The sequence below is a fragment of the Balaenoptera ricei genome, chromosome 4, assembly GCF_028023285.1.
Source record: "Balaenoptera ricei isolate mBalRic1 chromosome 4, mBalRic1.hap2, whole genome shotgun sequence".
Taxonomy (NCBI): domain Eukaryota; kingdom Metazoa; phylum Chordata; class Mammalia; order Artiodactyla; family Balaenopteridae; genus Balaenoptera; species Balaenoptera ricei.
The window spans coordinates 21,436,171-21,449,634 of NC_082642.1; the positions used below are offsets into that span (position 1 = coordinate 21,436,171).

The window sequence follows — 13,464 nt, forward strand, 5'->3', positions numbered from 1 at the left end:
CTATTGAAAGACACCTGGCTCCCAGAGTCTGCAATGGGGCTTAACATACAGGTACATTTTAAGTGGTTCCTAATATGATGGGCAGAGGAGGGGTTATTAGCGCTGGGCTGTTCCAGTGACCTTCTCAACCAGGGCTTGGCTCTTACACGTTCTCAATTTTGGGCCCCCTTAGCGACTTCTCTCATGGGAACTTCCAGACCACCTGTGTGCTTACTCTTGGAAAATGCATCAGCTTGTCTTTTATTCACTCTCTTTCAGGTAGCAGACTGGTCCTCCCTCAGTTTTCTCTCTCTCTCTTTCTCTGAACTCCTAGCTCAATGATATCTTCCTCCTTTCTCTCCAGGAGGACAGACACAAAGCAGCTCTTTGCTTAAGGCTTGAAAACTCAGTGTCTCTTTTCACCTAATTGGAAGGAAGTATTTTTCCGTTCACTTCATTTTCTCATTGGAAATTTTGCTAACTGGAGCTGAGGAGCTTAGTTTGCACACTGAGTTGTTCATTAATTAACAGCCTCCAGGCCAGGTTGTCCTTATCAGTACTTAATATCTAACTCAGCACTGGCTAAACCAGAAAGAGTGCTGGAAATTGCTGGTAGCTGCTGCTATGCTGGGAAAGGACCTCTAAGGTGGTAGCAGCTCTCTTTTCTGGGCTGGAAGCTATTCTGAAGACTAAGACTCTCCAAGGACTGTAAGCTGAAATGTTTGGGGATCCTTAACAGAGATCAGGGATGGCCACCAGTTTGCCAGTTTCTTGTAATGATGAAGTAAGACAAATATCTCAAGATTTTAAGAGACAGAAAATAGTCAAAAGAGGTTTTTAAAAATTATTTTTTCCAACAAGTCCTTTCTATTTTCTACTCAAGAAAGCACTAAGTAATTGCCAGCTATTGCCTCACTGGTTTCTCCATCCTCTGCTGTCTGGTTGTGATAGGCAGAATTTTGGCCCCCAGATTTTTGATCCCTGCTATTACTCCTGTGGTTATGCTATATTAATTGGCCAAAGAGACTTTGCAGATGTAATTAAGGTTACTAATCAATTGACCTTAAAATAGGGATACTATCTGAGTAGGTTCAGTGTAATTATGTGAGCCCTTAAAAGCTGAAGGCAGAAGGGCAAGGCAGAGAGATTCCAAGCATGAGAAGGATTTAATGTGCTGTTGCTGGCTCTGAGATAGAGGGGCCATGTGCAAGGACCAGGGAGAGGCCTTTCAGAGCTAAGGGTAGCTGACAGTCAGAAGAGAAACCTTAGTCCTACAACAGCAAGAGACTGAATTTTGCCAACAACCTGAATGAGCTTGGAAGTGGATTCTTCCCCAGAGCCTCCAGAAAGGAATGCAGCCTGGCTGACACCTTAACTTAAGGCTTGTGAGACCCTAAGCAGAGAACTCGGTTGACTTATGCCATATGCAGACTTTTGACCTACAGAAACTGTGAGACATATATGTGTTGGCTTAACCTTCAAAGTTTGTGGAAATTTGTTGCAGAAATAGAAAATGATTACATGGGGTTTCTGTTTTTTTGTTCAAAAGCTGTGAGCAGTGGAGACTCTAATTTCTTAGGAGGAGCTGACTAAGCAAGGGTCTTCATGGCAAGGTTCTGTGGGCAGACTTGGTTACCATGCTCAAAGGGGCGAGGTGGCTTGGCCTCTTGTTTTATAATCTAGATCTGTGCAGTCCAATATGGTAGTCACTAGCCATAGATGGCTTAAACTGAAATTTAAATGAATTGAAATTAAATAAAATTTAAAATTCAGTTCCTCAGTTGTATTAGCTGTGTTTTAAGTGTTCGATACCCCTATGTGGCTAATGGCTACTGAATTGGAAGTCACAAATACAGAACATTTCCTTTATTGCAGAAAGTTCTATTGGACGGTTCTGGTCTAGATGATTAACAGTGATGACATTCAACTGCAACTGTTCTTTTTCTCATTTGGGGCACTGAGAAGTAGGGTTCCTCTCCTCTTTCGTAGAATTATCACAAAGTAGATGCATGCAAATTTCTCCCAACTGCAGCAAGAAATGGATGAAGTTTGTGAAAACTTTCATGTCTCTACTTTCCTTATCACTTGCATAAATTATCTCCTGGAGATAAAAAGCCCTGGACTTTCAGTAGAACACTTTAAGTATACCAACGACAGGGTATTAGGCATCACTTCTTTCCGGATGAAGGAGGGGTTACTGTGAGACAGACGGCCAGAAGGCCCCTGGCTCTGACTGCAGGATTTTCTAAGGGTCTCCTGTATAGTAAGACAAGGTAGCTGCTGGGGCAGGCCAATAAGGTACCCCCTGAAACAAATAAACCCCAAAAGGCTATAGCTGTTAGACTGTCCTCCTTCTGTTGGTTTCCAATGCCCCAAAATGACACTAACCTAAAGGGGAAAAAGAGCCTTATTCTCTCAGGAGACTGAAGCATCTTCTGCCTCAGGCTCAAACAACAAAAGCTGAGCCATAAGACTTCGTGGCAAAACACCCTTGTAACTGGTGGTTGTGGACTAAAGCTTGCAGGTGATGCAGTTGGAGAGGTATGGTACAAGCCAAGGGAAAGGACCTAGCTTTGGGGTTAGAAGACCTGACTCTGAATCCTGTATCCATATTGCTTGTTACCCTGAGCTAGTTAATGAACCTTTGTGAACCTCACTTTTTTCATCTGGGACACAGATGAAACAATTGGAGGATAACAACTTCTGATTCTTGGCGTTGTTGTAGGGTTATTGTGAGGATTAAAGGAGAGAATTGTATAGATTGTATGAGACATGGGAGTTGCTCAGGGAATAGTAGCCAATGTGGTTACTCACACGTGTGTCAGCCCCGGGTTACATCAGGAAAGACCTTTCATCCAATACCCTGGCCAGTTACATATGTGGTCTTGTCTCTGTTCCCACCTCAATCACTGCTCCTATGACCAGAGCCTCACACGAGGCAATCTGACAATTGTACTCCTCACCAAAAACCCTACAATTTCAAACACCCCACTCGCTCACCTCTACTCAATACATTCCTCTGAACATCTGATTCCCTATGGTCCTTGCATATCACTAATACCTCCAGTCCATTATTTCACTGGAAAAATAGAAGCAGCCAGAAAAGAGCTTCCACAAGTTCCTACCACCACATCTTCCCACCTTCTGGCATCTGTGCACATAGACTCTGCCTTTCCTCCTGTTGTGATGGGTGAACTGTGTGTGCTTCTATCTAAGTCAGCCTCACCACCTCTGCACTGGATCCAGCCCCTCTTCCCTACTCTAGAATTTCACTCCTGCAATTATCCTTCTCTCCTATATCTTTAAATTTTTTTCTTTTTCACTGGATCATTTCCATTGCATCAAATATACCTTAATATTTCTCATATTAAAAAAAAAATCCCTCCTAAGCAACCTAAATGTCCATCAACAGATGAATGGGTAAAGAAGATGTGGTATATATACACAATGGAATATTACTGAGACATGAAAAAGAAGGAAATAATGTCATTTGCAGTGACACGGATGGACCTAGAGATTATCAGGCTAAGTGAAGTCAGACAGAGAAAGACAAATATCATATGATATTGCTAGCATGTGGAATCTGAAAAAAAAAGATATAAATGAAGTTATTTACAAAACAGAAATAGATCCACAGACATAGAAAACAAACTTATGGCTACCAAAAGGGAAAGGATGGGAGGGATAAGTTAGAAGGTTGGGATTAACACATACACACCACTATACATGAAATAGATAACCAACAAGGACCTACTATATAGCACAGGGATCTATACTCAAAATTTTGTAATAAGCTATAAGGGAAAAGAATCTGAAGAAGAATCTATCTATCTATCCATCCATCCATACTGAATCACTCTGCTGTACGCCTGAAACTAACACAACATTGTAAATCAACTATACTTCAAAAGAAAAAATCCTTCCTAGATCCCTATCCTTCTTCAGCTGCTACCTCTTTTCTCTGCTTGTTTTATAGCGTCCTTCACTGGTGTTTCCTCATCCCCCTGAATTCTAAATGTCAGTGTCGCAGTGTTTGGCCCTCGGAACTCCACTCTTCTCTGCCTACACTCATTCCAGGGGAATGGACACAGTTCCATGACTTTAAACACCTTCCATGTGCTGCCGGATTTGTATGTCCTGCCTGGACCTCTCCCCTGAACTGCAGACTCTTATGTCTAACTGCCTTCTTAACATCTCTACCGGATACCCATTAGGCATCTTAAATTTAATATGTTCAGAAATGAACTGTGGATATTCATCCCTCAACTCCCAAATCTACTCCTTCCATAGTTGTCCGTGACTCAATAAATGGAACTCCGTTCTTCCATTTGTGCATACTAAAAATCTCAGTTTCTCCTTGGTCCCTCTTTTTCTCTCTCATATCTCATCTAGTCCATTAGAAATCAAGGGGAGATCAAGAATCTGGAAAGGCTATTTCAACCAGGCCAGAGAAAAGTCCTGAGTCACCAGAGAATACTCCCCTCCAGTGATTAGAATTATTACATACATAACTTAGGTGTATTCAGCCTTAATTCAGCAAATATATTTGGAACATTTACCACATTCCAGGCAATGTTCTAGGTGATAGGGATTTAACAATGAACAAAAAATTTCATGGAGCTTAGCTTCTACTTCAGGGAGACAGAAAACTTGTCAGATGGTTAAGGAAAAATACTTTAGGGTAAGGGGACCTAAAGTGAAGTCAGGGTGCTGTTTCAGGTAGGGTGGTCATCTATGACTTCTACAATAAGATTCCAGTTAGGCATAGATATTTAGGCATTCAGCATAGTGAGCCTTGCAAATATCTGGGAAGAGATTATTCAAGCAGGAGGGGAATTTGCAGAGGTCCTTAGGCAAAAGCACTCTTTGGGTATCCCAGGAGCAGGATGAAAGAATCTGTGGAGTGAGTGAGGAGGGTAGTGGTGGGACACGACAAGATCAGAGAGAGAGTGGGGGTGAGAGCACGCAGGTGTAGCCCAAGAAAGACATCTGGGCTTTTATTCTAACAGGTAGGAAGCCAATGGAGTGTTTTGAGTGGAAATACATGATGATCTTTTACATTTAAAAGGATCAGCCTGACAGCCTGATCTGTGGCAGGGAGACAGTGGAAACCGGGAGACCAATTAGGGGGCCTAGTCCATTAATCCAGGTGCAGGAAGATGGTACTTGAATTAAATGGTTACTGTGGAGGTAGTAGGAAGTACTGGATTTAAAATTTATTTGAAGGTAGAGCTGACAGGGTTTGCTGAACACACGGTAGGTGCACAATTTATATTTGTTGAGTGATGGATACACACAGTGTATTCTGGGGTGAGGCAGGACTTTTCCCTGACCTGGTTGAAATATCCTGGACATTGACACCCACACCCTTTGCTCTCTCTCCATGATTATTTGCAGCCCTCTGATGACTACTTTGTTCCACATCCCCTGACTCTAGGGAGGGATGTCCTAAACATTGAACACTGGGTTATTGTCACTGGAAAATATCTACAACTCTAACTTAGTAAATTGGGATTCTGTATATTTGCAATTCTCTTGCCAGTTTTCCTCAATTGGATCATCTCTCTTTATGCTGATAAAGTTGAGCTCCAAGTCTGAAAACTTGAAGCCCAAACTCTGGAGCATGGTGGTCCCACATGGTCCTTTTACACTGTCGGCCCATTCTGACCCATTAATTGGAATTCTTGTTGAGAGGCTTCTCTCATTTTAGCAATACATGCTTCTCATGACTCTTTGAATTCATATTGTTAAATTTCTAATAGGTAGAATAATATTACTGGGTAGAAACCCAGTTATCACTATCGGAGATTTATAGGGTTCTTCTTTACTTCCAAGCCCTTTTCTTCAGTTCCAAGGGCAGCAACAATGCCTACCGGGGCCAGGACAAGGGTGAGGTAAGTGAGGAGCCTAGAGTGCAACATTTAAGGAAGTGCTCACTCTCAAGGCCACGTAAGTGCAGGTGGGCACATGGGAATGAGGGCCACCTGAGACGTTGTGATCTGGGCACCTCAATTGCCTCACTCCAGTCCTGGCCCCTCTGCCTACAGAGAAGCATTTTGGTTTATTCACCAGGCAGCTGTAGCATCAAGAGAAGACCAGTTCCCCACTGTTTGGCCATGACTGTGCAACAGAAATCTGCTCTCAGAGAAAGCAAATGGCATGGAGAGGAGCCATGTTCTGGGAAGCTCTGCCAATTTAGACATTAAAACCAGTGGGAAAATGGTGACAAACATTATGGAGTTTTGCTTTGTAATCCACTCAACAAGCCACTGGCATTCCATTTGTTGAGGGCTACCTGGATCTAGTCATTCTATCTATGGCATTTCTATCTTGTTAGCAATTCCTCAGATACAGCATTTAAAAAACGTTTATTCTCCACTCTGTGCCTTCTTTTTACTTGTTACAGAAATTAGCAGAACAAATAATGGCTGCAGTGTAAATGCTTTGGACAGTCAGGTAAGGGCTTATTTTTAAGGTTGAGTTAACAACTTCCATTTTCAAAACAAGCCCAAACTGACTGAGTGATTCTAAATTAGCTCCATAGTTTTTACCCTTAGCCACTGATAATGCCACTATTAATTTCAATTATTTAGAGGCAACATTAATATGTGTGAAACAAGAACAGCAATAAAGACAGAAAGGAATAAATTACTCACTGCAAGACAGAATGACATTTTGACTGGCACAGAGATTTTTTTCTTTCACACACTTTGTGCTTTGACATTTCACTTGGCACAAACATTTCACAAATTCTTGACCTAATCTGATGTACTGTTGTTTAGCAATTGCTGACATGACATGTTCTAACCTCAAGCTCACTGGATTCCAAATGTTACCTTTTCCTGTCAATCAGGGTTGGATGACCTCCAAAAAACAGTCCAGGCAAAAGTCTGTGTACCTAGGAGGTTAAGTGTATTTGCTCAGAATGGAGAAAGAGTAGCTTGAAGTAGGATTTGGGGGAAAGGCAGGAAAGGAGGTGTCATTCAGGGAATTGTGGGGTGAAAAGAGGCCAAAGACTGATCCCTAGGGAACCTTAACCACTTGAGAGAGATAGCCCCAAACATAAAATACCTAGGAATAAACCTAACAAGAAATAGGTGGGGGGCTTCCCTGGTGGCGCAGCGGTTGAGAATCTGCCTGCTAATGCAGGCGACACGGGTTCGAGCCCTGGTCTGGGAAGATCCCACATGCCGCGCAGCAACTAGGCCCGTGAGCCACAACTACTGAGCCTGCGCTCCGCAACAAGAGAGGCCGCGATAGTGAGAGGCCTGCGCACCGCCATGAAGAGTGGCCCCCGCTTGCCGCAACTGGAGAAAGCCCACGCACAGAAACGAAGACCCAACACAGCCAAAAATAAATAAATAAATAAATAAATAAAATTTAAAAAAAAAAAAAAAAAAAAAAAAAAAAAAAAAAAGAAATAGGTGGGGCACATACGACAAAAATATAAAAGTTAGGAATAGAAGAGGTTTAAATAATCGAGAGAAATACATTTTCTTCCAACAAAGGAAAACCGTATTGTAAAAAAATGTCACTTCTTCTCAAATTACACTTTAAGCATTACTTGACTGCCTCTAAGCCTCACCGCCTGTGGATACTGGAAAGAGGTCACATTCTTATTATTACTCAGATTTGCTATCTCATTAGCTTCTGTTGACATCTTCTGCCTCCCAGGTCTTTACTGAAGAATAAACCAACTTACAATGCTCTGCTTGAACTCCTTTTTCAAGGGCTCTATCATTTAGAAATGCTTTCAGTAGCAAGTAATAAAACAACCCCACCAACGGTGGCTTAAATAATAAAGATTTTCATCATCTCCATCATTAGACCAGAGACAGGCAGTTCCAGGTGTGATGCATTGACTTCCTGAACAAAATCATCAAGGACCTAGGCTTTTTCTATGTTTCCACACTTGCCAACCTGCGAAAATTGCTTTTGTTGGAAGAACCACAGCTCCAAGCAAAACGTCCACACGTAACTATGTTCAAGGCAGGAAGAAGGGTCAGGGGCCAAGGAATTTCTTTTTGCAAGCCTGTGTCTTTTTATCAGACATACAAAATTTTCTAGAACCACTCCCAGCAGACTTCCCCTTACATCCAATTGCCTACAGCTGGGTCATGCTGCCCGTCAGACTAGACCAATCACTGGCCAATGTGGACTGCAATTGCTGTGATGCGCTTTGACCAAACATGATTCATTCATGGGTGCTGGGAGCATGGCTGCCGGAACAAAACTGTGGTTCTGTGAGCTATGAAGAAGGGGACGGGATGTGGCTGTTGGGTAGGCAGCCAACAGCATTTGCCCCAAGAAGCAATACCCACAGGCATTTAGAGAGGCCCCTCACAAGAGCACTGCTCTGCTGGCTTCTCCAGACTCTTCTTTGATCTGCAAGGCACACTCTCCCAAGTGGTTGCTCCCAGTCGGGAGTGTCCAGGCTGCATGACCGCCTGCAGCAAGGAGGGGCAGGGTGGCCTTCTCAGCAGTGTGCAGTGTGTTGCTTGGATTCCACGGCAACACTGCTGGGACCAGTCTTGCACATGTGCTCCCAGAAACAGCTCCTGCAGCTCCTGCCTCTAATCCCTCTTCCATGGTGACTTCGTGGGAGTCCCTGCCGGTGGGCTCCCTCCTTTCTCATCTTCCTTCTCCCACCTCCATTTTAGAGGCTGGAACCTAAACATCATTTTGTAGCCTTCTTTTCAGGGGAGGGTAGTCATGTGTGTGACAGTTTTGCGTAATGCTACGGAAGTAGACATTTGCTGGGGGTTTCTGGAAAAATCTTTGCTTTCCTGATAAAGGCCTCAGCTTCACCTTGGATCATAGGGCTACTTAAGTGTAACATGACCTCAGGCAGCGTATTAATGGGATTTTTAATGTGTGGGGGGATGACAGCAAAATTTTTCTAAAGTTTACCTGGAAGAAGGCACAAGTGAGAATAGCTGGAAATATGAGCTTTATGAGGGCAGGGATTATACAAAAGTAATTTCCTTATTGTTTCTTCCAATGCTTTTATGATTTGAAGACTTCCTAATTCTGACATCCATGAAATATTATTCTCATTTTTTTCTGGTTTCATTTTTTATATTAAAAAAAGTATGCATCAAAAATCACTCTAAGCAAATTTGTGAGGCAGTCGACAAACTGGGAAAAGTCTCCCTATCTCAGCATGGTGACACAGGAGCATGATATCAGGGGGTGGGGTGCAGGCTAGTGTTACTGGGGTCTGGGGTCTCCTTTCTACCATGGGCTGGTGGTAGTATCATCCCCCAATACTACTGTTGTCATTTATCTCCATTTTGTCAATAAGGAAATTAAGAAGTTAGGTAATTTGCCCAAGATCAAGTGGGAGGGACTGAAATCCAAATCCAGGTGTTGTTAATGATAAAAAGCCAAAGTCTGTGCTGTCTCTACTACACCTCACTGCCAATGAATACTTAACTGAGAAAAGTTAACTTTCCACTGAATTAGAAATAATCAGAGGAGTGCTGCAGAAGAGGGCGATTTGAGAGATATGGAGAACAGGAGGGGTATATATTAACAGGGAAAGATGAAAATGAAAGTTATCTGCACACATAGTCCAAATTGGGTCTGGGATCATTGGGAACAGGCAAAGTAGGAAGGATGGACCGCAAATCCGTGTTGCTTGTGACCTGGATTGAATTCTTGGTCAAACATAGCCAAGGTAGTGTATGATGGAAAGTCCAGACCTTTTATATCTAACAGATCTTTGTTGAGCCCCTTTCATCACTTACTAACCACAGGTCAAAGTGAGGATGAAACTGAATCCTTAAGTAATCCAACTACAGCCTCTACCAGATTGCAATTTTCTCTCCTCAAAGGATCCTGAGGTTGGGGCTCTTGCTCCCAGTGTTCTGATTCCTGCTAGATTGCACTCCCAGACACCAGTGGTATGTCCCAGAGCTACATTTAAAGCTGTAGGTATGGAAGCTTTTGTTGCCAACAAGAACCCAATAAGCACAATTTAATTCTGGTTGCAAGTATCCATCAAAACTCCATGCATTTAATACTCCACACTGTTTTCCCTGGCTTGATATTGCATAAAGATTGCACAATTGCACCCACAGCCCTCCAGAGAATAGTATTTTTTATAAGTATATTATATTTAAACAGGAGTGGCCATTGTGTATTGACGAAGGTAAAATGTAATTAAATAAAAACGATTACGCTCACCATGGATAATTTCTATCGGCCCTATTCATATGGGTGAATAGTAAAATCCACGATGGGATAGTTCCATTTAAAACTAATGTTGCTCAATTGATGGCCAGCTTTTCAAAATCTTAACTTCAATCACTTTCTTACTCAACACAATTATAACCATAAGTAATTCGAATTGATTAAATTTGAAAATGAAAAATTCAATTTATGAAAGTTAATAAAGCACAGTAAAATGTGGCAAATTTATAAGTACAGATCAGATAACACATGGAAATTGGCTTATATAGTTTGCAAAGAAATTCTTAATACAAGTAATATGATATATATAATACCAGCTTATCAAACTGATCAGTAGACAGAACTGAAGATTATCACAATAATTTTTTTCATAAATAAAAGTGACTGATATGAGAATTTATATTATTTATCCTCTTCTTTTTTTAAAAAAATATTTATTTATTTATTTGGCTGCACCGGGTCTTAGTTGCCGCACACGGGATCTTCTCTGCGGCATGCGGGATCTTTTTTTTTTTTCAGTTGTGGCATGTGGGCTCTTAGTTGCTGCATGTGGGATCTACTTCCCTGACCAGGGATCGAACCGGGGCCCCCTGCATTGGGAGCGCAGAGCCTTAGCCGCTGGACCACCAGGGAAGTCCCTAACCTCTTCTCATATTTAGTAATGAATAAGAACATGCAATTAAAAATGGCCATATTCTTTCCTAGTTTAGTGTATTTGCTTATTATTTTACAATCGCTGTGTTATTGCTTTGATGTCTGTAAAAGCTTTAATTTTGCTACAAACCTTGAAATTAATTTAGAAACAGTTTGATGTTCAATTTTTCAGTAAACAATTAAAGAAACAAGCCGGTAAAACTAATCATAATGCATCGGTATGAACATATTTAATGAGTGTGTATGGGTGGAAAAACATATTCTTGCTTCAGATGGTTCTTAAATATTTATAGTACCATATTTAAATATGAGCACACATATCCTGGTACATAATAGGTACTTAGGAAATGTTTGCTGATAAGGGATTAATACACTTTATCAAGCAAATAAGTGCACATTATCATGTCATACCCATACTCTCTAAAAATCATGGAATTTTAAACATTAAAAAAGTATTCTAATGATGTTGGCGTATTTATTCAAGGGAGTAAGGCACAAAGTCCTCAGACAAATGTGACCTCACATCTGTTTGTTGCACAGCATGTCAATTCTAACCACCTTTTCCAGACCCCCTCCCATTTCTGCACCTGTGAACTTAAATTCCAATATTATTAGAAAGGTTCCATCCTTCCCCTAGGGAAGCCACATTTTTCACTTCTTATTTTAGAAAGAATCTCTGTTGGATTAGATGCACTTGTACAATTTTCTCTGGCTTTTCAAAACTTCTTATAAAACTTCTTCCATCATGGGCTCCCAGACCTGAAAAAACCCTCTAAACTCAATTATACTTTCATCTCCCAGTTTGTCCTACTGCTTCTTAGTGGGTCATAACTTTTTCGTTTCCTACATTCATTTTAAGTCTCTCAAATCCATACAATTTTGACTCAGACTTCATTCGAAATGTTTAGTGACCATCCATCAATCCAACTTCATGTTGGTATTTTTAGAGTTAAAAAGGACTTCCTTTATTTAACTAGCACATTGGCCTAACATATGTTCGTGCTTGAGGACACAGAAAGCATCACTCCTGCAGGGCGTGTCACCAGGGACCACTATGGACCCCGAGCCAAAAGGGCTCCTGGTGGCTGGGGTAGGGATGGGGTACAATGAGCAGGGCTAGAGCATCTGAGGAGTCAGCCAGGAAGAGCTTACATCAATTTCTGAAATATCAGTAGAATTTACTCAAGATTCTTACTTTTTTGGGGGGAGGGAGGGTGGTCATGGGACGTGCCACATTATGGAGCCCTTGGCTTCTGCCTCTCAGCTTCTCTCCTGAGGACCTTGGGAACACCCACGTAAGTGCCAGACAGTGTAGTTCTGTCCTACTCACAGCCTATGTACTAGATGCTGAATTGTCCATTCATTTCTCCCTTCCCCCTTCCCCACAGGCCCACTTTCATTTAGGCACCCATCTCTCCTTCCCCACTTCCCCGACCGCTCACTGCCTCAAGGAAGCTGACCCTCCTTCGGTTCCAGGGCTGCACCTGATTGGCCCAATGGGACTCTCATCCCCTTTGTCAGGAAGTGGGTAGTGAGCCAATGAGGCTTACTGTGACTTCTGGGGAAGGACTTCTTCGATTTCAGGAAGAGCTCCTAGCAGCAGTTGGCTTTCTCTTCCTACAGCTGTTGTTACTCACAGTTGGGAGGCCTCCAGCCTGAGGAGGAAGCCAAAGCACAGAGGAGCACACTGATGGAGGGCAGAGGAGGTGAAAGCATCCCTGCTTTTTCACCCATAATTTGGGAAGGCAGTCTTTGTCCTTTTCCTACCTCCTTTCCTCCATGAAGAGTGACTTAAAAAATTACCGTAAAATATACACAACGTAAAATTTTACCATGGTAACTATTTTTTTTTAAATTTTATTATTTATTTATTTATTTTTTAAACATCTTTATTAGAGTATAATTGCTTTACAATGGTGTGTCAGTTTCTGCTTTATAACAAAGTGAATCAGTTATACATATACATATGTCCCCATATCTCTTCCCTCTTGCATCTCCCTCCCTCCTACCCTCCCTATCCCACCCCTCTAAGTGGTCACAAAGCACTGAGCTGATCTCTCTGTGCTATGCGGCTGCTTCCCACTAGCTATCTATTTTACGTTTGGTAGTGTATATATGTCCATGCCACTCTCTCACTTTGTCCCAGCTTACCCTACCCTTCCCCCTCCCTGTATCCTCAAGTCCATTCTCTAGTAGGTCTGTATCTTTATTCCCGTCTTGCCCCTAGTTTCTTCTGACCATTTTCTTTTTTTTTTAATATTCCATATATATGTGTTAGCATACGGTGTTTGTTCTTCTCTTTCTGACTTACTTCACTCTGTATGACAGTCTCTAGGTCCATCCACCTCACTACAAATAACTCAGTTTTGTTCCTTTTTATGGCTGAGTAATATTCCATTGTATATGTGTGCCACATCCTCTTTATCCATTCATCTGCTGATGGACTCTTAGGTTGCTTCCATGTCCTAGCTATTGTAAATAGAGCCACAATGAACATTTTGGTACATGACTCTTTTTGAATTATGGTTTTCTCAGGGTATATGCCCAGTAGTGGGATTGCTGTGTCGTATGGTAGTTCTATTTTTAGTTTTTTAAGGAACCTCCATACTGTTCTCCATAGTGGCTGTATCAATTTAC

At 41.8% G+C, this 13,464-nt stretch overlaps 1 long non-coding RNA gene across 1 annotated transcript in view; it reads left to right on the top strand.

Annotated features, from left to right (window-relative positions):
- Positions 1-590: 590 nt before the first annotated feature.
- LOC132365228 (uncharacterized) overlaps positions 591-13,464 on the top strand; it is a 56,659-nt gene continuing 43,785 nt past the window's right edge. The window contains exon 1 of the long non-coding RNA XR_009503057.1: positions 591-687. This is a non-coding gene — a long non-coding RNA (uncharacterized LOC132365228). The remainder of the gene's footprint in view (positions 688-13,464) is intronic.